Source organism: Alexandromys fortis, unplaced genomic scaffold (genome assembly GCF_014885135.2).
Source record: "Alexandromys fortis isolate MF-2015 unplaced genomic scaffold, M_Fortis_MF-2015_v1.1 scaffold_324, whole genome shotgun sequence".
NCBI classification, from domain to species: Eukaryota; Metazoa; Chordata; class Mammalia; order Rodentia; family Cricetidae; genus Alexandromys; species Alexandromys fortis.
This window is the reverse complement of record NW_026068221.1, coordinates 239477-263784: the sequence shown is the minus strand read 5'-3', so window position 1 is coordinate 263784 and position 24308 is coordinate 239477. Positions and strand designations below refer to the sequence as shown.

General features: G+C 43.1%; 1 long non-coding RNA gene and 1 other non-coding gene across 2 annotated transcripts; both read right to left on the bottom strand.

The window, feature by feature from the left end:
• Positions 1-1927: 1927 nt before the first annotated feature.
• On the bottom strand, positions 1928-3694 carry LOC126493563 (uncharacterized). Its single transcript, XR_007589823.1, has 3 exons — positions 3615-3694; positions 2885-2993; positions 1928-2745 (listed from the first exon to the last, which is right to left on the bottom strand). It is a non-coding gene; the product is annotated as an uncharacterized lncRNA (long non-coding RNA).
• An 8709-nt stretch (positions 3695-12403) lies between these two features.
• On the bottom strand, positions 12404-12578 carry LOC126493565 (small nucleolar RNA SNORA57). The gene has a single exon (XR_007589824.1). It is a non-coding gene; the product is annotated as a small nucleolar RNA SNORA57 (small nucleolar RNA).
• Positions 12579-24308: the final 11730 nt, after the last annotated feature.

Sequence of the window (24308 nt, the reverse complement as noted above, 5' to 3'; positions counted from 1 at the left end):
GAGAGAGAGAGAGAGAGAGAGAGAGAGAGAGAGAGAGAGAGAGAGAGATGGGATTCTCCTCTGTATGCTATGAATATGTTTTATTACCATTGGTTAATAAGGAAGCTGCTTTGGACTATGGCAGGGCAGAATATACCTAGGCGGGAAAACTAAACTGAATGCAGGGAGAAAGAAGATGGAGTCAGTCAGATGCCATGTAACTGCTGAAGGAGAAAGATGCCAGAACATTACAGGTAAGCCACAACCTTGTGGCGATACATAGATTAATCAAAATGGGGTAATTTACAGTGTAAGAGCTAGCTAAGAATATGCCTGTGCCATTGGCCAAACAGTGTTGTAATTAATATAGTTTCTGTGTGATTATTCAAATCTAGGCGGTGGGAAAGTGAAAGTGCAGTCTCCATTTACAGTGTGTGTATGTATGTGAGTGTAGATCAAAGAACACAAAATTCATTTCTCTTCTTCCACTATGTAGGTCCCAGGGATTGAACTCATGTCGTCAAGTTTGACAGTAAGCTCAGCCATCTCAGTGGCTCAAGAACAAATTTTATTGAAAGTCCATTGTAGCTTTTTCCCAGAACTGAGCATCTCAGATAATGCTGGCAAAATAATCGCTTGGGAGAAAAAGAGAAAAATAAGAAATCATTTTAAAGCCTGCTGTGGCAGCATGTGTCTCCAATCCCAACATTCAGTAGATGAAAGAAGAATAATGAGAAGTTCAAAATCATCCTTGCTTACATAGTGAGTGTGAGGCTACATGAGGGTATGTCTTAGTTTTTTTTTTTTTAAAGATTTATTTACTTATTATGTATACAGTATTCTGCCTGCATACATGCCTACATGCCAGAAGAGGGCACCAGATCTCTGTACACCACCTGTGTACCTTGTGCCCAGCAAAGATGTCAGATCTGGTACTGAAATTACAGATTGGTTGTGAGCCACCATGTGGGTGCTGAGAATTGAATTCAGGTCCTCTGGAAGAACAGCCAGTGCTCCAGCCCTTATTTTCTATTTTTTCTTTGTGTGTCTGTGTGTCTGCAGGCCACATGTGGCTGTGGGCCTGTAGAGGTCAGAAGAGGATAGCCAAGCCTCTGGATGCCTACACAGTCCCCTGATGTGGGTGCTGAGAACTCAGGTGCTCTGGAAGAGCAGGAAACCTTTTAACCCCTCCCTCCCCCTTTAAAGAGTCACTTCAATAGCTAATTAACTGATGAAGTACCAGAGCCAATGGAATGTATTATGTTAAGAATTTTGAGTTTGGGGGCTGGAGATAGGGCTCAGTGGTTAAGAGCATTGCCTGCTCTTCCAAAGGTCCTGAGTTCAATTCCCAGCAACCACATGGTGGCTCACAACCATCTGTAATGGGGTTTGCTGCCCTCTTCTGGCCTGCAGGCATACACACAGACAGAACATTGTATACATAATAAATAAATATCTTTAAAAAAAGAATTTTGAGTTTGGAGTCACTGGTCTCTGCTTCCTGATTGTGGATGCAATGTGGCCAGATCTTTCCTGCCTTTTCTGCATGATAGATCATGTCTCCTGGAACTGTGAGCCAAGATAAACCTTTAAAAAGGGTATTTTGAAATGCTGGAGAGATTTCTCAGTGGTTAAAAACCACCAGTTATTCTTCCAGAGGACCCGAATTCAATTCCCAGCACCCACATGGTGGCTCACAACCATCTATAATTTCAGTACCAGATCTGACATCTTTGCTGGGCACAAGGTACACAGGGGGTGTACAAACATATATGCAGGCAAAACATCCATACACATAAAATGAATATACTTTGGAGTTTTTCCTACAATCAATGGGAAGATATTGGAAGATTTAAGACAGTGAAGCAATAATATTTTTGAATATTTTTAATTACTTTTAATAAGTGTCATATATATTTTTGGGAATTTTTCCTAACACGAGCTCTCTGCCAATGCAAAATCCTAATCAAGCCAAATCAAAACAAGCCAAATTAAGATATATCCAGGTTTGGGCTGGAGAGATGGCTCAGAGCTAAAGAACATTGCCTGCTCTTCCAAAGGTCCTGAGTTCAATTCCCAGCACCACATGGTGGCTCACAACCATCTGTAATGAGGTCTGGTGCAGGCATACACACAGACAGAATATTGTATACATAATAAATAAATACATATTTTCTTTTTAAAAAAGAAATATCCAGGTTTAATGGGAGTTCTGCACTCTTGGGTGGCCCCAAGGGGGAACCAGGAGGCCATGAACACAACCAGCAGGAGGAAGAAAAATAAACCAAGTGTTCCTCTTTTGGGAGTTCATTTAAATACTGTAGGAGTGGTCCTGACCCTCCCCCCCCCACCAGGGAGGGGTCAGGACCTGACCTGCTGGGATTTGGAGTCCAGACCAATATAACTCTCAGGGTCAGGACCTGGTCTGCTGGGATTTGGAGCCCAGACCAATATAACTCTCAGGCTTGGGGGCTGGGATAGATGCGAGGTGCCTGGGCCTATGCTCCCAACTTAGCATTCCAGACTCTTTAGATATAGGGATGACAGGACATTGAAGTGATAATTATGACAAACATTTAGGCTCTCTTTGGGAAAAAAGGAGATAGACTCAAATCTGGATACTTCCTGCAGGCATGGGGCAATGTGGGGAAGGTGAGAGCAAGGTGTCCATGTTCAGCGAGAGGTGTGGCTGGAGAGGCATCCCATGAACTGTCATCCCAGAGAAGGCAGGAATCTGTTCCTTGGGGGAGGTGAGAAGGCAGGTGTCTAGGGAAAAAAAAACTGTTATCACCAAAGATGAGTGCGCCAGAATGAGGAGCAGGTAGGCCCTTTATTGTGGCATCCTGGAAAACTGGAGGGTGGAAGGTCCTGTCTGCTGGACAGACCACGTGTCTTGAGTACGCACCCGCTTGAGCCTGGAGAGATGGTACCAACATGGGTGTCCCAAGAGCTTGGCAGCCAAGGGGGTGGTGAGGATTAGTGTGTGAGGTCCTGTCCATTGAGGTTCGAGAGACCTGAGTTCAATAGAGAGTCTGGTTAGTTGTTGTTGATGGAGCTGCGGGCTGCGTTCCTGCCGCCCAGCTACTGGCCACCTGGCTAGCTTATGCCCTGAAATAACAACACACAAACTGTATTCATATAAACACTGCTTGGCCCATTAGTTCTAGCCTCTTAATGGCTAATTCTCACAATCTTGCCTAGCCCATATTTAGTAATCTGTGTAGCACCAGTCTTACAGGGAAAGATTCAGCATGTCTGACCCGGCAGCTTGCTTCATCACGTCTGCCCTAGAGAGGAGACACATAGTGTCTGAGCTCACTTCCTCTTCCCCCCAGCATTCTGTTCTGTTTACTCCACCCACCTATGTTCTAACCTATCAGGCCAAGCAGTTTCTTTATTAATTAACCAATGACCTTCCTTCATCAAGTTGTTGTTTAATGAGTTAGTCCATCCTTGTCCGTCTGGATGGTTCATGGGAAACCAAACCAAAGAATGATGTGGTCCAGGAGTACCTGAGCCACTACATCTGCTGTTTCCCTGGAGAACGGAAATGCTTATATCTATCTTGTAAAAGTGTCCACAAGTGTTAAGAGATAACGGAGTTTTTTATGAGTAGGCATATAAGTGAAATTAACCTTCCAATCTTCGCCTGGTTGGTGTCCATGAAGCTGGTGTTTGTGGAGAGCCCCTTGTGGGTTGGCCCAGGCACACGTCTGGCAGAACTGAACCTGTAAAATATGATCTCAGGGATGGGTGGGGTAAAAAAGGGGCTCCAAGAAGCAGAACAAAGCTTTGGGGAAGCTGCTAAGGATATCTCCACCCAGTAAAGGTGCTGGGCAAACACCTAAGAAAGAATGAGAGAAAAATTGTCCTGCAGGAATGCAGGGCAGTGGCAAAGTTTTAAGTGGGGAGGAACAGGTACCATCTACCCTAACTGAAATTGGTGAGGGGAACATAAGCCCCAAGTGAGAATAAAAGTAATGGATTTACCTACTACCTGCAGCTTTACCTTAGGCTTGGATAGAGTTACAGGATAAACCAACCAAGGCTGAGAAGCTCGAGGGCTGGCTGGCACAGTTTCACTTGCTGATGGTGATGCTGGACCTCTGTGGTGTGGCATAGAGGACAAACCTGCATGGGGGCATTGTGGTTTCCAGTGTCCAGGTTGCTGGCAGATAAGGCATAACCTCGGAGGAGGCATAGTGCAATATCATGCCATGTGACCACTTAGGCCACACTTGAAACAGTTTGTCTGTGAGGTTGACTTAGGCTGGGCTCTATCAGGGTAGAGCCTTGTGTTTGGCTTCCCTTGTCCCCCGTCCTGTGACCTTAGGGCAGCTGCTAAGGCCTGGGCCTGTAGATTGTTGTAGCTTTGTCTGTCAGGAAGACTCAGTTTCGTGAGCATTAAAAACTTTAAAGGCGCCGGGCGGTGGTGGCGCACGCCTTTAATCCCAGCACTTGGGAGGCAGAGGCAGGCGGATCTCTGTGAGTTCGAGGCCAGCCTGGTCTACAAGAGCTAGTTCCAGGACAGGCTCAAAAGCTACAGAGAAACCCTGTCTCAAAAAACAAAAAAAAAAAAAAACCAAACCAAAACAAACAAACAAACAAAAAAACACTTTAAAGCCCATTTTCACCAATTCCCATATAGGGGTTTGGGGACTCTCCTCAACCTTTCTTAACTCTTTCCTAGTATCTGGTGCAGAAAGACTCAGCTGATTTCTCTCGGGCATTAAAAACTTTAAAGGCCATTTTCACCAATTTTTGTATAAGAGTTTGGGGTTTGGGGACCCTCCTCAACCTTTCTTAACTCTTTTCTAATATCTGGTACTGATTAAGAGATAAAATGGGTAAGCAAAAGGGTTAGTAGAAAAGGAATCTAGCTGCTTTTTTATCTGAGAGAGATCTGTAAGAGAAAAGGGAACATAGTTGAGCACATGTCCTTGTAGCATGATTTAACATATATACCCAAAAGTGGTATTACTGGGTCTTGTTTCCTAATTTTCTGAGAAATTGCCACACTGACATCCAAAGGGGTTGCACCAGCTTGCATTCCCACCAGCAATGCAGAAGTGTTTCCTTTTCCCCACAACCTCTCCAGCATAAGTTGCCATCAGTGTTTTTGATCTTGGCCATTCTTACAGGTGTAAGATGGAATCTCAGAGTTGTTTTGATTTGCATTTCTCTGATGACTAAGGATGTTGAACATTTCCTTAAGTGTCTTTCAGCCATTTTAGATTCCTCTGTTGAGAGTTTTCTGTTTAGGTCTGTACTCCATTTTATTTATTTATTTATTTATTTATTTATTTATTTATTTATTTATTAAAGATTTCTGCCTCCTCTCCTCCACAGCCTCCCATATCCCTCCCCCTCCCACAATCAAGTCCCCTCCCTCATCAGCCCAAAGAGCAGTCCGGGTTCCCTGCCTTGTGGGAAGTCCAAGGACCTCCCACCTCCTTCCAAAACACTATCCTGAGTGAGGTAAGCCAGACCCAAAAAGAGGAACATGGGATATACTCACTCATATTTGGTTTGTACTCCATTTTTTATTGGATTATTTAGTCTTTTGATGACCAATTTCTTGAGTTCTTTGCATATTTTGGAGATCAGACCTCTGTCTGATGTGGGGTTAGTGAAGATCTTTTCCCATTCTGTAGGCTGTCGTTTTGTCTTGTTGACCATGTCCTTTGCCTTACAGAATCTTCTCAGTTTCAGGAGGTCCCATTTATTAATTGTTTCTCTCAGTGTCTGTTCTGCTGGGGTTATATTTAGGAAGTGGTTCCCTGTGCTAATGTGTTCAAGTGTACTTCCCACTTTCTCTTCTGTAAGGTTCAGTGTGGCTGGCTTTACCTTGAGGTCTTTGATCCATTTGGACTTGAGTTTTGTGCATGGTGATAGATATGGGCCTATTTCCATTCTTCTACATGTTGATATCCAGTTATGCAGGCACCATTTGTTAAATATGCTTTCTTGGCTTTGTGGGAGCCTAGGCAGTTTGGATGCTCACCCTACTAGACCTGGATGGAGGTGGGTGGTCCTTGGACTTCCCACAGGGCAGGGAACCCTGATAGCTCTTTGAGCTGATGAGGGAGGGGGACTTGATTGGGGGAGGGAAATGGGAGGCGGTGGCGGGGAAGAGACAGAAATCTTAAATAAATAAATAAATAAATAAATAAATAAAATGCTTTCTTTTTCTCATTTGATATTTTTTGCTTCTTTGTCAAAAATCAGGTGTTTGAGGATGTGTGGATTGATATCTGTGTCTTCCATACGATTCCATTTGTCCTCCTGTCTGTTCTTATGCCAATACCAGGCTGTTTTCAGTACTGTAGTTATAGTAGAGTTTGAAGTCAGGGATTGTGATGCCTCTAGAAGTTCCTTTATTGTACAGGATTGTTTTTGGCTATTCTGGGTTTTTTGCTTTTCCATATGAAGTTGAGTACTGTTCTTTCGAGGTCTTTTAAAAATTTTGCTGGGATTTTGATGAGCATTGCATTGAATCTGTAGAGTGCTTTTGGTAAGATTGCCATTTTTACTATGTTAATTCTACCTACCCAAGAGCATGGGAGATCTTTCCATTTTTTTGGTGTCTCCTCAATTTCTTTCTTCAAAGATTTATAGTTCTTGTCATACAAGTCTTCCACTTTGGTTAGAGTTACTTCAAGATATTTTATGCTATTTGTGGCTATTGTGAAGAGTGATGTTTCTCTGATTTCTTTCCCAGTCCTTTTATCATATGTGTAGAGGAGGGCTACTGATTTTTTTTAGTTAATCTTGTATCTTGCTAAATTACTGAAAGTATTTATGAGTTGTAGAAGTTCCTTGGCAGAATTTTTGGTGTTGCTTGTGTAGACTATCATATCATCAGCAAATAATGAGAGTTTGACTTCTTCTTTTCTGGTTTGTATCTCCTTGATCTCCTTTTGTTGTCTTATTGCTATAGCTAGAACCTCAGGTACTATATTGAATAGACATGGAGAGAGTGGACAACCTTGTCTTGTTCCTGATTTCAGCGTGATCCTTGTGAGTTTCTCTCCATTTAGTTTGATGTTGGCTGTTGGCTTGCTGTATATTGCCTTTACTATCTTTCGGTATGTTCCTTGTATTCCTGCTCTCTCCAAGACCTTTATCATGAAGGGATGTTGTATTTTGTCTAAAGCTTTCTCGGCATCTAATGAGATGATCATGTGGTTTTTATTTTTCAGTTTGTTTATATGGTGGATTACATTGACAGATTAGAAAGATCACTTTAACAGCAGTGCATACACTGGGTTGGAGAAAAAGAAAATAGTAGTAAGGATATTTCACTAGTTGGGAGAAGAGACAACAGGGAAGACTTAAGGTAGAAGTGCAGATGAAGAAGAGGGGCAATACTAGAAACAGAGAGAAGCTTTGGGAGAGAAATTTGGAGTGAGGTAGAATGGTGGGTAGTAAGGGAAAGGAGTAGGATCTGGAAAGTAATTCCAGCCACTCCTGAAGCTGAAGCAGGAAGGTTGCATGTTCGAGGTCAGCCTGAGCAATGTACCAAGACCCTGTTTCAAAATAAAAAATTTAAAAGGGGTGGTGGATGTAACTCAGTAATAAAACACTCGCCTTGCATGAACACAGCCCTGGGTTCAATCCCTACTGCTGTAAAAAAAAAAAAAAAGCAGTGGAGGAAGAGGTAAATTGGGGACTAATGTGCCAGTGGAAGTGGAAACAACATGGCCAGAAAGGAGACAGTGTTACTTATCAAGTTGAATGGGCCTCATGGAGTTCGACATTTGGAGACCCTCAGTTCCCAGACTGAGTAACCCCCTGAAGTTATTTAGTGCCTCCTACAAGTTCAGAAATAATTAAAGGGTAACTCACAATAGTCTATAAAATATTAACAGAAAAAAATGAACAAACAAGCCAAGAACAAAAAAAAAAAAAAAGGTGAACTATCGATCATTTGTTGTTTTGTTTTGAGACAAGATTTCATATGACCCAAGCTGGCCAAGGTAAATCTTGAATTCCTAATCCACCTGCCCGGTTTGCTGAAGTGTTCAGGTTACAGGCCAACACTACCACACCCGGATTATTTGACTTTTCGCATCTTATTTTGGTAAAGAAAGGAAGAAAGAATAAAAAAAGAAAGTAAAGAAACTGTTGTTACCATGCATGAGACCCTGGGTTTGGGTCTCTGCAATGCACAGAAAGTTTTAGAGTGTTTCAGATCCTCTAATTTTGCATTAGGTATGTTCAACCTGTATCATGCTGTCTTTAGAAGGCTGTATCCAAGGTATCTTGCCTCAGGGACTCAGCAGTTATTTGTTAGGCTGTGATTTAGCCCTGTGGTTATGGTTTTTCAAGCTTTAGACTACTTACTACATAATGTGACTGGCCTGATTTAGTAATGCAGTATCGTTCCAATTTAATCTAACATGACCTAGCATTGCTAGACATAGTTGGTTGCTACAAAGCAAAGATTATCAACACTGCCTAATTATCCTCTGAACAGCGATTCTTTGCCATCCTTGTGTACAAGGACACACCGTATCTTTCCGGGCTAATTTCTATTTCCATGTACTTTCTGATTTTTCCTTCCCTCAGGCAGGTCTTATGAACATTTGCTTCTCTTCAAAGCTGCTAACACTGGGGCTCTTCTTCCCATTGATTATGATCACCAGTCGGTGGTTCTTAGTATTTTAGTCCCATCCATTTCCCTTTTTTATTTTTTTGTTGTTGTTTTTTGAGACAGGGTTTCTCTGTAGCTTTGGAGCCTGTCCTGGAATTAGCTCTTGTAGGCCAGGCTGGCCTTGAACTCACAGAAGTCTGCCTGACTCTACCTTCCAAGTGCTGGGGTTAAAGGTGTGCGCCACCACTGCCCAGCCATCTATTTCACTTTATAAGGGATATCCCCAAGGGTGTACACACATTTCTAATAGACAACTCTGATTCACATTCAATTTCTTACTGATATGGATCCCTCCCAGGAACCAAGCTTGGTGATATATCTCTGAAATCTAGGCACCCAGGAGGCTGAGGCAAAAATCTCTTGAATTCAAGGCTTGTTGGGATATAGCTGCCCTCACTCCCCCTGACTGACAGCGGAACTTCCTTGTGGTCTGTAATTGACAAGGATGTTTGTGTTCTTTCTGGCCGGTGGGTCTCCACAGAAGCAGTAGAGATATACAAGGTTGCTGGGGCAAACTAAAGCTTGCTGGTCTTCTACCTGAAAAGAAGCCTCCAAGTCTCAATCCAGGCACCCCTGGCCAGTCTCAGTATTCAGGCTGCAGTGGCGCGGCAAAGGCTAGTCTAGCTTTGATGTCAACCTGGGCTATAGAGCGGGGTGCCATTTCTAAAAGAAAAGCAAAGATAGCTAGATGGTTTAGTGGACAAAGGCATTTGCCATGCTAGGCAGAACAACCGGAGTTCAATCCCTGGATCCTACTTCTGGGTGACAAGAGAGAACCGATACCACAAATTTGTCCTTTGACCACCAAGTTCACATTATGGCATGATGCCTCTTACAACTAATAATACTGCTGTTAAAATCAAAGCAAAACAACAGGGACCCAAGTCCTTCTCGGTCTATTTCCTTGAGTGGGTTTTAATCAGACTTTCCCACTAAATACAGAATTCAGAAACAGGGAAAGTTTCTGCTCACTCTCATAAACATAAGTCTTCTTGGCTCCATCTGATGTTTCTAATGTTACCTCTTTTGGAAACACTGTCACCAGGCACATCCAGAAATAGTGTTTCCAAACCCTCAGGGTACCCCTTTACCTACTCAAATCCACATACCATCAAGCATAATGGATGAAACAGTTCAAAGATATGGAAATGCAAATGGCTCTTGACTATTGGGAAAAAAAAAAAAAACACTGGTGTCAGGAAGCAAAAAAGCACAGGGCTTTATCTCAAATTTGCAGCTGCTTGTAGAAGACCTGCCCTGTCTGCCCCTCTTTCCGTTGCTGTAAATGTGCTTACTTCTGGAATTTCCCACTCCTCATCCTCAGTCAAATAGGCTGAGTTCTCGCTCATGGTCCTCAGTCACGTAGGCTATGATTCGAACCCACCAATGACAGAAGTAGTCAGAAATGATGCTGACTAGCCTAGTCCAAGACACCGTGGTCCGTGTGCCCAGGTTTTTGGAGATTACTCTCCCGAGTCCCTGCCAAAGTGAATACATTCCTTCGATTCTCCATGCAGTCCCTGGTGCCTGGTCTGGGTGTGGTGGTTCCCATTCCTGTTTTCCCACAACAAAGAGAAAAGTCACTTATATCTAAAAGAAATAAAAATGCCACTTTTTTTTTTCTTCGAGACAGGGTTTCTCTGTGGCTTTGGAGCCTGTTCTGGAACTAGCTCTGTAGACCAGGCTGGTCTCGAACTCACAGAGATCCGCCTGCCTCTGCCTCCCGAGTGCTGGGATTAAAGGCGTGCGCCACCATCACCCGGCAAAATGCCACTTTTTATATGACATTTTTTTTATTCTTTTGGTATTTTTTGGTTGTATATTTAAAACACACAATCAAAAATTGGATACCATTCTGTTATGTGTGGGGGTAAAGAAACAGGAACTTTTTTCTATTACTAGTGGGATTGTAAATTGGTACTATAGCCATGGATGTCATATTAATAGTATTTGACAGGTTGCAAATGTACACGGTTTTCATTCCAGAATCTGACCTCTAGGAATTCATCCTGTGAATGTACCCATGTGTAAAGATTGACACACAGGAAAGCTGACATAAAAAGGAACTATAGCCAAACCATTGGATTCTCAATAATGTAGTACTTGAATAATCTTTGTGTTAGTTTTCTCCCTGTGGCTGTCATAAAGACCCTGAACAAAAGAAACTTTAGTAGGAAAGGGTTTATTTGGCTTACCTTTCTTTAGTCATGGTCCACTGAGGGAAGCCAAGACAGGAATTCAAGCAGAACCTGGAACAGAATCTATGGAGAAATGGTTCTTATCAGCTTGCTCTCCATGGCTTGCTGTTTGTTTTCTTATGTACTCCAGGACCACCTGCCAAAGGGTATCACCACCCATAGTGGGTTGGGCCCTTCCATGTTAATCATTAATTAATAAATTGTCTGTAGGCTTGCTTCCAGGCCAATCTGATGGAGGCATTGTCCTAATTGAGATTCCCTATTCTTGGATGACTGTAGATGGAAGTTTCTGTCCTGCATGGTCCTGCAGCCATTCAGTCCCAAAAACACACAGAGGCTTATATTAATTATAAACTGGTTGGCCTATTAGCTCAGGCTTATTACTAACTAGCTCTTACAACTTAAATTAACCCATTATTCTAATCAATGTTTAGCCACATGGCTTGGTACCTTACTCAGTAAGGCATTCTCATCTTGCTTCCTCTGCATCTGGCTGGTGACTGCAGACTGAGGCTTTCCTCTTTCCAGAATTCTCTTTTTCTGATCATCTTGCCTATACCTCCTGCCTGGCTACTGGCCAAATTGCATCTTATTAAACCAATACAAGTGACAAATCTTTACAGGGTGCAAGAACATTATCCCATAGCAGATGATTCTAGCTTCTGTCAGATTGACAAAAACCAACCAGAACAATCCTGTATTGAAATATTGAAATTCTGTACAGCAACAGACATGATGAGGAATCTCTTCATATTAATACAGAATAAGCTCCAGTATATCAGTACATGTTGTTGGGTCAAAATGCCAAGAATCAGTCTTGATAAAGTTATCATTTATTTATTTTTTATTTTATGTGCATTGTTGTTTTGCCTACATGTATATCTGTGAAGGTGCCAGATCCCCTGGAATCAGAGCTACAATCAGTTGTGAGCTGTGGATGCTGGGAACTGAACCTGGATCCTCTGGAAAAGTAACCAGTGCTCTTACCAATGAGCCATCTCTCCAGCCCCCATAAATGATCTCTCTCTTTTTTTAAGGTTCTTTTTTTTTTAAAAAAAAGATTTATTTATTATGTTTACAGTATTCTGTCTGCATTTATATCTGTAGGCCAGATAAGGGCACCAGATCTCATTACAGATGGTTGTGAGCCACCATGTGGTTGCTGGGAATTGAACTCAGGACCTCTAGAACAACAGCTAGTGCTCTTAACCTCTGAGCCATCTCTCTAGCCCCCCATTAATGATCTCTTGAAGGATATTATTAATATTGGTTGCAAGTGGGAAAAGTAGTTTAGGTGGTTGAGGGTAGCAATGTGAAGGACATTTTTACTATATGATTTTAGTTATACTTTAGTTTTTTAATAATATGATTACATTCCTTATTCAAAATAATATAATAATAAATTTCTTTTTAGGGTTCACTGACTTTACTGGTTCAACAATAAACCGCAAAAGAAAAGACGTTAGCTGTCACTCCGGGGCGTCATCCACAGACCTGAAACCAAAATAAAAGAGCGTTGAGTACCGCATAGAGGGGACTGCCGGTTCTGGCTACATTTCTGCATCGAGAGAGATGTCCCGGCGTCTGAGGATAGAACCGGCGAATGGGAGGCCGCAGGCACCGAAGCCATAATGCCATGAGGGCAGGAGCCCTTTCCTTCTGCCTCCGTACATAACGTATAATAATTATTTTTATTATTATTTGTGGTATTGGGATTAAACCCAGGGATTGCCACTCAAAGAACACACTGACCACTAAACTACCATCAAAATTGTATAACTTTTGGACTGGAGAGATGGCGCTGAGATTAAGAGTGCTGACTGCTCGTTGTTGTACCCTCAAGGAAGGGAGAGACACCTCCCACCGGAACTTCAAGTGCCTCTTCCAGTTATTTCAACAATAAATCTGGTATTCCTTAGGAGCATGTAGATCATGATTTTCATGCCAATCAACTGTTGAGCAAGATTAATGAACCACCAAGCCAGTTCCCAGACAAGATCTCCTCTCAGGTACCAAGTCTGCAGACAATTCACTTGAGAATCCCTTCGCCAAAGGATGCTTAAGTTCATCACAGTCCTTCCCTCTCATGGCTTCTCAGCCTGCATCTTCTGATGCCCGCAGAAGCCCTTTTGGAAGTCCTTTCTCCTAGTTTCTGATATTGTCATACTGACTATCCAGAGAAGCAAAAAACTGGCTTTAGCCAAGGACAAAAGCTGAGAGCCAGACACACGCAGATCTCTGTCCTTGTTCCTTTCATCGTTGATATATTATCTGTTGCTTTACTTGTCTCTGCCTCTCATAAAATGCCTTATACTTTCTGTCTAGGCTGAAGAAACTGAAACTATGGCTTTACCCAAATTAAGCTCTTAGCTCTTTAGCTCAACTATAAACGAAGTAGCTTCCCTGCCAAATTCTTGTCCTTTGTGCCCAGCGACCCTTTCAGAATAATTCCCCTTCTCCCCTCCAGTTGGGAGGTACAGCCACCTGAACCCTTCATATCACACTACCTTGAGGAAATGCCCAAATCCTCATATTCCTGGTGTGCAGAATAGCTTAAACATTCTGTTAGTAGGACAGCAAGATACTTTGCTTCCCATCTCTGCCCAGAAAGAAGTGTTTTGAGTAATATGAAAGCAAGACTAACTTCTCAATTACACAAGGATTTTTTCAAGATGACCATTGCTCTGCTAATTTTGTCCTTTACCAATCAATCTAGCCCTCAGAGGTGATTATAGTTGACTTGAAATGGAGAAAATTCTAACTCCAAACATCAGGCATTATTCAACACTAATAAAACAATTCTCCCTGGGGCCTCACATTGTTTTCATTCCAGATGTTTTGTAGCTGTTTGACCTTGGTGACCTTATGGCCCGAATTTTCCTTGATGATCCTAATTTCATATCATGTGATTTTATTTCTCAATAAAAATGATTATTGTGGCAAAAAATAAATAAATAAAGAGTGCTGACTGCTCTTCCAGAGGTCCTGAGTTCAATTCTCAGCAACCACATGGTGGCTCACAAACATCTGTAATGAGACCTGGTGCCCTCTTCTGGTGCACAAGCATATATATCATACAAAGTTATGCATTTTTAAGGATTATATATGTATATAATTTTTAATATATATATAATCCTTAAAAATGTGTAATTTTGGGCTGGGGTGATGACTCAGTAAAGTACCTGCTGTGCCAGCATGGAGACATGAGTTTCAATTATTGGCACCCCATAAAAATCAAGGTGTAGTCATGCACACATCTGCAACCTTAGCAAGGCTGCGAGCTGGGAGGCAGCTGACTCACTGGAGATTATTAGTCAATAGGTAAGCACTAGATTCAGTGAGAGACTCTCATCTCAGAAGATAAGGGATTCGCTAGGCAGTGGTGGTACATGTCTTTAATCCTGGCACTCAGGAGGAAGAGGCAGGCATATCTCTGTGGTTTCGAGGCCAGCCTGGTCTACAAGAGCTAGTTCCAGGACAGACTCCAAAGCTACAGAGAAACCTGTCTCAAAAAAAAAAGGAAAGAAAAAGAAAAAGAAAAGAAGATAAGGGAACCATCTGTCTTTACCTCCTAAGTGCTGGGGTTAAAGGTGAGAGACAGCATGCCAGGCCATTAAAGCAGTTTTTAAGACAATATTTATGGGTTAATTTAAGATGTAAGAGCTAGCTAGAAATATGCCTAAGCTATTGGCCAAACAGTATGGTAATTAATATAGTTTCTGTGTGATTATTTGGGTCTGAGCAGTAGGGAAACGAAAGAGCTGTTTCCATTTACAGCAATGATGCTTTGTTGGGTCAATGATTTAAAGATACAGGTATTTTGTACCATTAGTAAAGATGATTAGGGAAATGGTTTAGACTGTTCTGCCAATTGCTCCAATGAGAAATGCAAAAGACAGAAATAAGATTGGCGTTGCCTTCTTTTTGCTAGATGTGAGGCTTGCCAAGGATGGAAAATAAGAACAAGGAAGTTTTATACATTATAAACCCATGAATTCTATCTGTGGATAAACAGGCTGATAAAGAAAGCAACCATGTCCCTACACCCAAGGTTAGGGCTGAATTCCTTGGTCATATAACTTATAGAATTAATCACAGGTTTCTGTAGGCACCTTGAAAAAAAAAAAACAAAACTGCAGAAGAAAATTAAATGACCCTATTGCATGTACAGAGAAAAGAAACACAGATGGTCATCTAGACCACTTGTTTAAGGTTTTTTTTAATTTATTTATTTCTTTATTAATAAATTAAAGATTTCTGTCTCTTCCCCACTGCCGCCTCCCCTTTCCCTCCCCTAATCAAGTCCCCCTCCCTCGTCAGCCCAAAGAGTAATCAGGGTTGCCTGCCCTGTGGGAAGTCCAAGGACCACCCACCTCCATCCAGGTCTAGTAAGGTGAGCATCCAAACTGCCTAGGCTCCCACAAAGCCAGTACGTGCAGTAGGATCAAAAACCCATTGCCATTGTTCTTGAGGTCTCAGTAGTCCTCATTGTCCGCTATGTTCAGTGAGTCCGGTTTTATCCCAGGCTTTTTCAGACGCAGGCCAGCTGGCCTTGGTGAGTTCCCGATAGGACATCCCCATTGTCTCAGTGTGTGGGTGCACCCCTCGTGGTTCTGAGTTCCTTGCTCATACTCTCTCTCCTGGTACTCCTGATTTGGACCTTGCGATTTCAGTCCGGTGCTCCAATGTGGGTCTCTGTCTCTGTCTCCTTTCATCGCCTGATGAAGGTTAATATTCAGGAGGATGCCTATATGTTTTTCTTTGGGTTCTAAGGTTTTGTGGAGTAGAATTAGGCTAGGAATCTGCTGCACTGAAGCCGCAACGAGCTGCCTGCCAGTACAAAGGAACTGGCTCAAATATACTTGGCCTGCTTAAAACTTTGTTGATCAATGATAAAAGAATCTTTGCTTTGGGGTGAAAACGTTATGATGGGAAAATTAATACAAAGGAAATTTTTGAACTACTTGTGGGCATCTAAGAAAAGCATGTGACTTGTGATCATAATGTGATTTCTTCCTGTGTAAAGATTCTAATTCATTCTCAGAAAATATGTAATTTGGGGTTATGCAGTGATTTCCTTCTTACATAGAGAATTTTATCTTGGGTGGTATAAAAGGGATAAGAGAAAAATAAGAATAAGAATAAGAAGGAGGAGGAGAAAAATAAAATAAAAAATTAAGCTTTGCCCCCTCAGATAAGACTTCTCTCTGTGTGTTTAATATTTACTAACTTCATATTTCCTCTCCAATCTTTTACCTGCTGAAGCTAGTTCTTTGGCACCAATGCCTTAACCCTACTAAATTGTAGGCTGAGGCAGGAGGATTGTAAATCCAGAGCCACCCTGAGTTGTATATAACAAGTCATAGACTAACTGGGGTTACATTGTGAGAACTTAAAAAAAAAAAAAACAAGAAAAATAACAACAAACAAAAACCTGTTACAAACTCAATGGATATAGTAAACTACATAACAATTATATTACAAACTCAGTGGATATAGTAAACCACATAGCAAATGGATTACAAAGTCAGTGGATATTATATACCACATAACAAGCACAACTAACTAATCAGACACAGAATGCAGGATAGACAGGGAAATAAAAAAGTTGAAGGAAAGATAAAGAGACAAGTATTACACAGTGAATTTCCAGCTGACAGATCTATTCAACTATCCACGGGTAGTGTATATGTGTTGGGAGGAAAGAGCCGCTTGTTCTCAGCTGCCTGGCTAGCTTAGCCCCAAAATAATCACACAGAAACTGTATTATTTAAATCATTGCTTGGCTTTTTATTGGCTAACTCTTACATCTTAATTTAACCCATCTCCATTAATCTGTGCATCACCACGAGGCTGAGGCCTACCAGCAAAGTTTTAGCACATCTGTCTCTGGCTGCAGCTCCATGGCTTCTTTCTGACTCCACCCTTCCTTCTCCCAGCATTCAGCCTAGCTTTCCCTGCCTACCTAAGTTCTGCCTTGTTATAGGTCCAAAGAAGTTTCTTTATTCATTAATGGTAATCACAGCACACAGAGGGTACTCCCACATCATATATGTACACTCCACCTGGACTAACCCATTTTTGCAGAGCTACGGGCATACTTGTCCTGTGGATAAGTCACTGTCAATTCTGTAGAAATCTGAAATCATGGCTTTTCTCCCTTTTATAGTCTCCCAGCAGTGTATAAACTTGACTTTTCCTGTGGGGTAACCACATACCTACCCCCACACCATGAATCTATGGTGGGAAAAGTATTCAATCAAGCATTTGTTCTCACAGCCAAATCTATATAACAATAGCCCCCCACAAACTTTCTGTATTGACAGACTGATAAGAACGGAGCCTCATATAGGAGGTAGTATGTCTGCTTTAACAGTAGACTAGGGAAGGTGTAATTTACTGGTATTCTGCTCTGACTTAACAGGCTACTAATTTTATTACCCTTTACCTTGATTTCAACTAACAGAATCATAGCCCAGGAAATTAGATGTTTATACAGGAAAAGGGCCCGAGTCGCTAAAACTAGCTTCAGAGAGAAAAATTCTCACTCTGGCACCCTGCTGGAGTCAAAAGCAAGGTCCCCAGAAGAGGACCTTTTAACTCAGCCAGTTAGATGCCAATGAAATTCTCAAGCCAGCAGGTTAGTACAGCTACCAAGGCTGTGTTCCCAGCCCCCAGCTGTAGGAAAATTCACAGCCATGCCCCCTCTGAGATGTAAAGCATCTCCTTGCTGGATTCACTAGTTTTTTGTGACTCTGTGAAAATGCATGCTTGATGCTATTGTAACCACCTATGAGATTGTTAACTTCTCTGTATGCCAATATAAACTGAAAGCTTTGTGAGATTATTCCTTTCTTTTTACCTCCTTTTCCACCCTTGTGCCAGATGCCTTGCCCTTATGTCTGAGGCTTTGCCCTTAGGCCCCTATGCTTCTTTTTCTCCCTTCTCTCACGTAGTCCAGTGAATAGCCTTTATGGAGGACTGGAGGGCCTGTAGTGACTTGGGAAAGGAGTGGTTAGAGAGTTCTGCCAACTGCTGCTCTCTGAGCCTAGGAAGCAGAGAGGGAGGTCTTCCTAACATTATCTCATGGGGGCAAATCTCTCCTATATGGGCTGCAGTGGCCCAAATCAAAGCAAAGGAAGGAGGCCTATCCATCCTTTGCTGGATTCTAATGAGAGTTTTGCTAAATATTTTTAAAATATTATTATTATTATGTTTTTGTCGAGATAAGATTTCTCTGTAAAACAGTCCTGGCTATCCTGGAACTCACTCTGTAGACCAGGCTGGCCTCAAACTCACAGAACTCCACCTGTCTCTGCCTCCCAAATGCTGGGATTAAAGGTGTGCACCACCTCCCCCAACCGCACCCTTAAATATTTTTGAAAAAGCTGTCAATTGATAGATTTTTGGCTATGAAAGCCAGGCCATTTTTGGACCCCATTGCTAGGGGGAGGCTAAACCAATGGACCAGTTCCTGGAGGAGCTTTTAAGCTACTGTTTGAGCAGTTTCAGTCTGAGTGGGGAACACTTCTAGTCATCCAGAAATGGTTATCTTTAAAAACTAGCACATACTTATATCCTCCCTGATAAACTAGATCTTGGTGCAAAATATCCTGATGACATTTTTGATGGACAAAGTAGTGCCCTCTTGCTGGCAGTTCAGGAGGATTTTATAGAACTAACTGCCATATCTTTGAAATAGCAAGATCTTTCTTTGTGTCTATTATATTCCTGGAGGGGGTGAGCATGTGCCTGCACGCATGTGTTTGTGTGTAACGAACCCACAGAGGCCAGTGCCAGATTCCTGGTGCCTTAGTTAGGGTTTTTATTGCCGTGAAGAGACACCATGAACACAGAAACTTTTATAAAGAAAACATTTAGTTGGGGTGGTTTGCTTGCAATTTCAGGGGTTCAGTCCATTATAATCATGGCGGGGGGCTGAGAGTGCTACACCTTGACCCAGAGGCAACAAGAAGTCAACTGACTCTCACACTGAATGAAGCTTGAGAAAAGAGACCTCAAATCTCACCCTCACAGTGACGCATTTCCTCCAACAAGACCACACCTAGTCCTACAAGGCCACACCTCCTAAAAGTGCCACTCCATTTGGGGGCCATTTTCTTTCAAACCACCACACGTGGGTAAGGGCTCTCTGTATGGATTTACTTGAGCATAGTTCTGGCATCTTGAACCAGGCTGTGCAGTCTAGGTATAACATACCTGGTCTGAGCAACGCAGAAAGTTCTGTCGACCCCAGATGAGCATCCTGGTGAAGTTCAGTTCCCAGAGTCCTGCCAGCTGTTTCTGGGAGAATGATCTTTCCTTCTGGTGCCCTCCACCCACCTATGGATTCAAGCTGTGTGTTTTTTTTTCTTTTTGCATCCTCTCTTTCCTCTTGGTTATACCATGGAATCCCCAGCAATACAAGGTCAATAAGCCCCACTGGTCTTAAGGCCATTTGTGAGGAAGCCAGGCCAGTGGTCCAGTTACCTCTTGCCTCAGGGTGGTCATTTTTTTACGTCCTCAGAGTGGACAGGGGAGGGTAGCAATTTTAGGGGAAGCCAAATAGACTTTAGAAGGGCATTTTTGTTCTGTTTTTTATTTCCCTTCTCTCGGTAGTGAGAAGCCCTCTTTCTCTGTCAGTCACACCGTGGACATGCCCAGTAGTAGAAGCATGGCGACTCTCCATTTATATGTTGGTGAACTTTCCTTTTCCCCATCTGAGAGCCTGGGTCAGATCAATCAGTTCTGCTCTCTGAGCTGAGGAACCTGATCGTTTCCATTAAAGTAACTACTGCAGCTCCCAGATACCTGATTTCATCTTTCATCTTAGGAGTCATGGATGAGCACCTGCAGGTCATCACCAGGCAAGAGGGTAGCAGGATTGAAAGCAGTGGGTTTCTCAGGCCGGATTGCAGGGCCTAGTACTGGGTGATGTAAACATTAGCTATCCAGAATTCTGGTGTTCCTCGGAGAAGGATCTCAACTACATACTGGGGTGCTAAGAGTGGAAGACCCCGATACAGAGAAACTTGTTTTCTTTTTCCATTAAACTAGCAGGAGCCCCCGGAGCTCTTAGGTAGGGCCATCCTGTGGCTGCAGGGTCCTGTTGTTACAACAGTATGTCATATGGTATTTCCGTGGCCCTAAAGTTTGAGTGGAAACCCCCTTTTGTAATGTCTTTTGTGTGTGTGTGTGTGTGTGTGTGTGTGTGTGTGTGTGGAAAGCAGATAAAAAGGTTTTGAGGCATCTGAAAGTGCTAGGGCTGTCGTCTAAGTCAGAGCTGCTTTTAAAACCGCAAATGCCTTTTGTTTAGCCTCTGTCCAGATTAGGGGCTCAGTACCCCACTTTGTGCCGGCGTATAGAGAGGCCTCACTATTTCTGAAACTCTGGTATCCAGAGGCAGCAATACCTAGCTGCACCTAGGAACCCTTGAACCTGTGTCTTAGTCTTTGGAGTTGGAATCTGAGGGATGGCAGTAATCCTACTCTGAGACCAAGATAGGCAGCCTCTGATGGACACAGCTGGCCTTTCGCAGGTGACATTCTGTAGCCCAAGGCCTGTAACTCTTGCAGCAGACCCTCTGTGGCCCCTTCATAGCAATTTATTTTAGTTTCAAAGGCTAGGAGAAGATCATTTACATAATGTAAATTTATAGTCCCAGGAAATCTATGACAGAAGGGCAGGAGAACAGCATTTAGTGTCTCGTTAAACAGGGTTGGAGAATTTTTAAATCCTTGGGGCAACCTGGCCCAAGTAAGTTGCCCATGGTAACCTCCCTTTGGGTCTGTCCATTTAAAAGAAAAGATGGGTTGACTCACCTCTGCCAATGGAAGACTGAAAAAATGTATCTTTCAGGTTCAATACTCCTGTTTCTTTGGAAGAATCAAACCCATGAGAATCAGAGGTTCCAGTTTCTTTGCAGGCAGGAGAGGTTTACTCCAGGGTGTGGTGGTTAGAATGAAAACGACCCCGACAGGTCCATAAGGAGGTGTGGCCTTGTTGGAGTAGGTGTGACTTTGTTAGAGGAAATCTGTTACTATGGGGCAGGCTTTGAGGCCTCAGAAGCTCAAGCCTGTCCAGTGTGTCACTGTCACTTCCTGCTGCCTGCAGAACCAGATGTGGAACTCTTAGCTACCTCTCCAGCACCGTGCCTGCCTGCATGCCACCTTGCTTCCTGCCATGATAATAACAGACTAAACCTCTGAACTGTAAACAAACACCAATTAAATGTTTTCCTTTATAAGAGTTGCTGTGGTCATAGTGTCTCTTCACAGCAGCAATGGACCCTAACTAAGACACAGCACGGCTGGCAGGGCTCCAGGATGCCTGTCTCTCTAAGCCGGGCAATATGAACTGTAATTTCCCTTCCTGCTTCCAGGATCATGGGGTATTGCTTAAGCTGGACTGCGGTAACTGAACTGGTTAGTTAAACTGAACTTGGTGTTGGGTCAGTCCTTGGGGGCTGTTTTCTGCCCATTCCCCCGGGAATCTGTTGTATAGCCCAACCGTATCTTTTGATTAGGGGCAGGACTTTCAGTTAGGAGATATTCTTTTGACAGAGGCCAAGACACCACAAGTTGTTGGGTACCTGTCATCAGAGAAGGTGGCAATGGTTTTCAGTTTATGTAAAAGTTTTTGTCTCTCAATCAGTTTTTGGTTGTTAAATATCTTTTAAGCTACCCCCAGTAACTAGGACATAATTATACCTTTTATAACTTTTTTCTTAATATCTGGGGACATCTGGGTGACAGAGGAAATCTTTTTAGTAGCTGTTTTTAATCCTTCTAAAAAGGACCTGGTAAAAATTGTTTAAAGTCTTTTTGGACAGAACGGAAGTGTGGAACTTGCTCTTTTTGGTTTCTTTGGGATTGTTTAGAGCAGACAGGGAGCAGAGGGAATGTGTATCACATGGAACTATTGCCCACTCCCTGTGTTCGTTCTGTTTAGATGCCAGGGGGCCCTGAATGATAGGCTCAGTCAATCCCCTACTCCACACAAGGACCAACTCCACACAGGACAACCCAGCACCACGACTGGGAGTCCAGCAGCAGAACAAGCATCACTCCATAGGTGGGCCAGGTGCAAGTTTTTTGGATTCTCTGGGTCCTCAACAAGAGGAGGCAGATCTTAAGCCCATGGGGGTGGGGCTGGGAGTTTCATACCAGAGAAAGGCACTGGTCAATACAGGGAAACAAAACTGATCGAAAGACATATAAACACACACAGACACACACACCGAGAGAGAGAGAGAGAGAGAGAGAGAGAGAGAGAGAGAGAGAGAGAGAAAGAAAGAGAGACAGACAGACAGAGACAGAGAGAAGACAATCAGGACAACCACACATTCATACAACTAATACAACTAAACAGACAGGGAATCCAGTGACACTGGATCAGCAGCCACACTGACCTCCTTTATGTGTTTAAACAGCAGGCGCCTTAACCAGACTTATCTCTGGAAGTGACAGGTGGCAGTACCATGTGATTTGCTAATTTGTTTCCTTTGGGGTGAAGATGTCCAACTCTTCAGAAGCATTAGGCAGCAGCTGATCAAAAGGAGTCGTGGGGACTAGTTACTTTCCTATTGCTGTAATAGGACATGATGAGAAGACCATGGTAATTTATAGAGTACAAAGTTTATTTGGGGTTCATAGTTCCAGAGGTTAGAGTCCAGGACCATCATGGCAGGGATCATGACAGCAGGCAGGTAGGCGGGTACTGAAGCAACAGCTGAGAGCTCACAATCACTAGGCAGAGAGTGCTAACTGGGAATGTCACGGACTGTTTAAAACCTCAAAGCTTATCTGCAGTAACACACCTCCCCCAACAAAGCTACACCTAGTCCTTCTCAAACAGCCCATCAACTTGGGGCTAAGTATTCAAATATAAGAGCCTGTGGGGGCCATTCTTGTTCAAACCACCACACAGGCTATTAGAGATCAAAAATGAAAGTCAGACTTCTCTCAGTGTACTTTCTATAGTTCAGATGATAAATGTTTTGCATAATTATAACAAAAATCAAGCCCAAATTATCCACAACTATTTAAAGCAAGATGAATGTGCTAGCAGTTGTTGGGAAACTAACACAATCAATTTTCCATGTTATTTTAAAGCCCAGGAGTTTGACTAACCTGGTGAGATATATCTTCAAAGACAAAGAGAATCGTAAATCTCAAATTGCATTTAATGATAATTCTTAGGAATAATACTGAAATTGTCATTTGAAAACTAGCAAATATGTGCTTAGGCTGAAATAAATAGGTTCATATAATTAGCAACTAAGATTTTTCTGCATAGGAAGAGAAATCATCGGCCTGCCTGATGCCATTAGGGCCTGAAAGATGAAGGACACTTACATGTCTGCCCAGGGTTGCTTGCCTTAGACAGGGAAGAGAACCCAAGGGCCAGCTGGGCAACATTGGAGAACAGGACAGTCAGGCACCATTATGGTGAACAAACATATGGTGGGGCTTTGTAGGCAGATGCTGCTTGTTTATTTCCCAACTGCCCATGCCTGAAATAACTACACAGAGACTGTATTAACTAAAACACTGCGTGGCCAATCACTTAAGTGGATTGTTAGCTAGCTCTTATATCTTAAATGAACCCATTTCTATTATTTTATATTTTACCACGAAGTTCGTGGTTTACTGGTAAAGTTCCCGGGGTGTCTGTCTCCTTCAGTGGCTACATGGTTTCTCTTCTACTCTGTCTATTTTCCTCCTCTATCTGCTTGGAATTCCCACCTTGCCTTATTCTGCACTGCAACAGACCCAAAGCAGATTCTTTAGTAACCAATGGTAGTCACAGCATACATAAAGAATCCCACATCAGGGCATGGGGGAGAAAGAGAGAGGCAGAATGTCTCATGTCCTCTGGAGAGAGGGGCAGATCTGAAGAGGCAAAGGTGATGAGGAACAGCCTGATGTCAGAGGCCTGCTTGCCACTGGAGCTGCAGCTGAAGGCCATGTCGGGGTCTATGGTCTTACTGCAGCCAGAGCCCGTGTTGATGTCACCTGTTGCCTAGAGGGCCATGCAGATGCCTGGGGTATGGGCTACCTCCTGGGGTATGTTGGTGTCCAAGGGCCACCCTGAAGCTGGGCTGATGTCCACTGAGTGGCCTGCACTGCTACTCGGGGCCATGGGCCATGTCTGAGTCTGTGGCCCTACTGTAGCTAAGATCTGTATTGATGCCCATGACCCAGTTGTTGCCAAAATCCACAAGGATGCCTCAGGTTTTGGGCTGACCCCTGAGGCCATTTTGATGCCTGAGGACCATGGTGCTGCTAGGACCATACACATCTGGGTGGCCTGCAGTGCCATCTTGGACCTTACTGACATCAGGGCCTAGATAGCCATGGGGGGGAGGAGGGGATGTCTGGGTCTGTATGTCTGGGTCTGTGGCCCTACTGCAGCCAGGGTGAGTGTTGATGTCTGTGGCTCCTGCTACCTTTGAAGGGCATGTGACTGCCTGG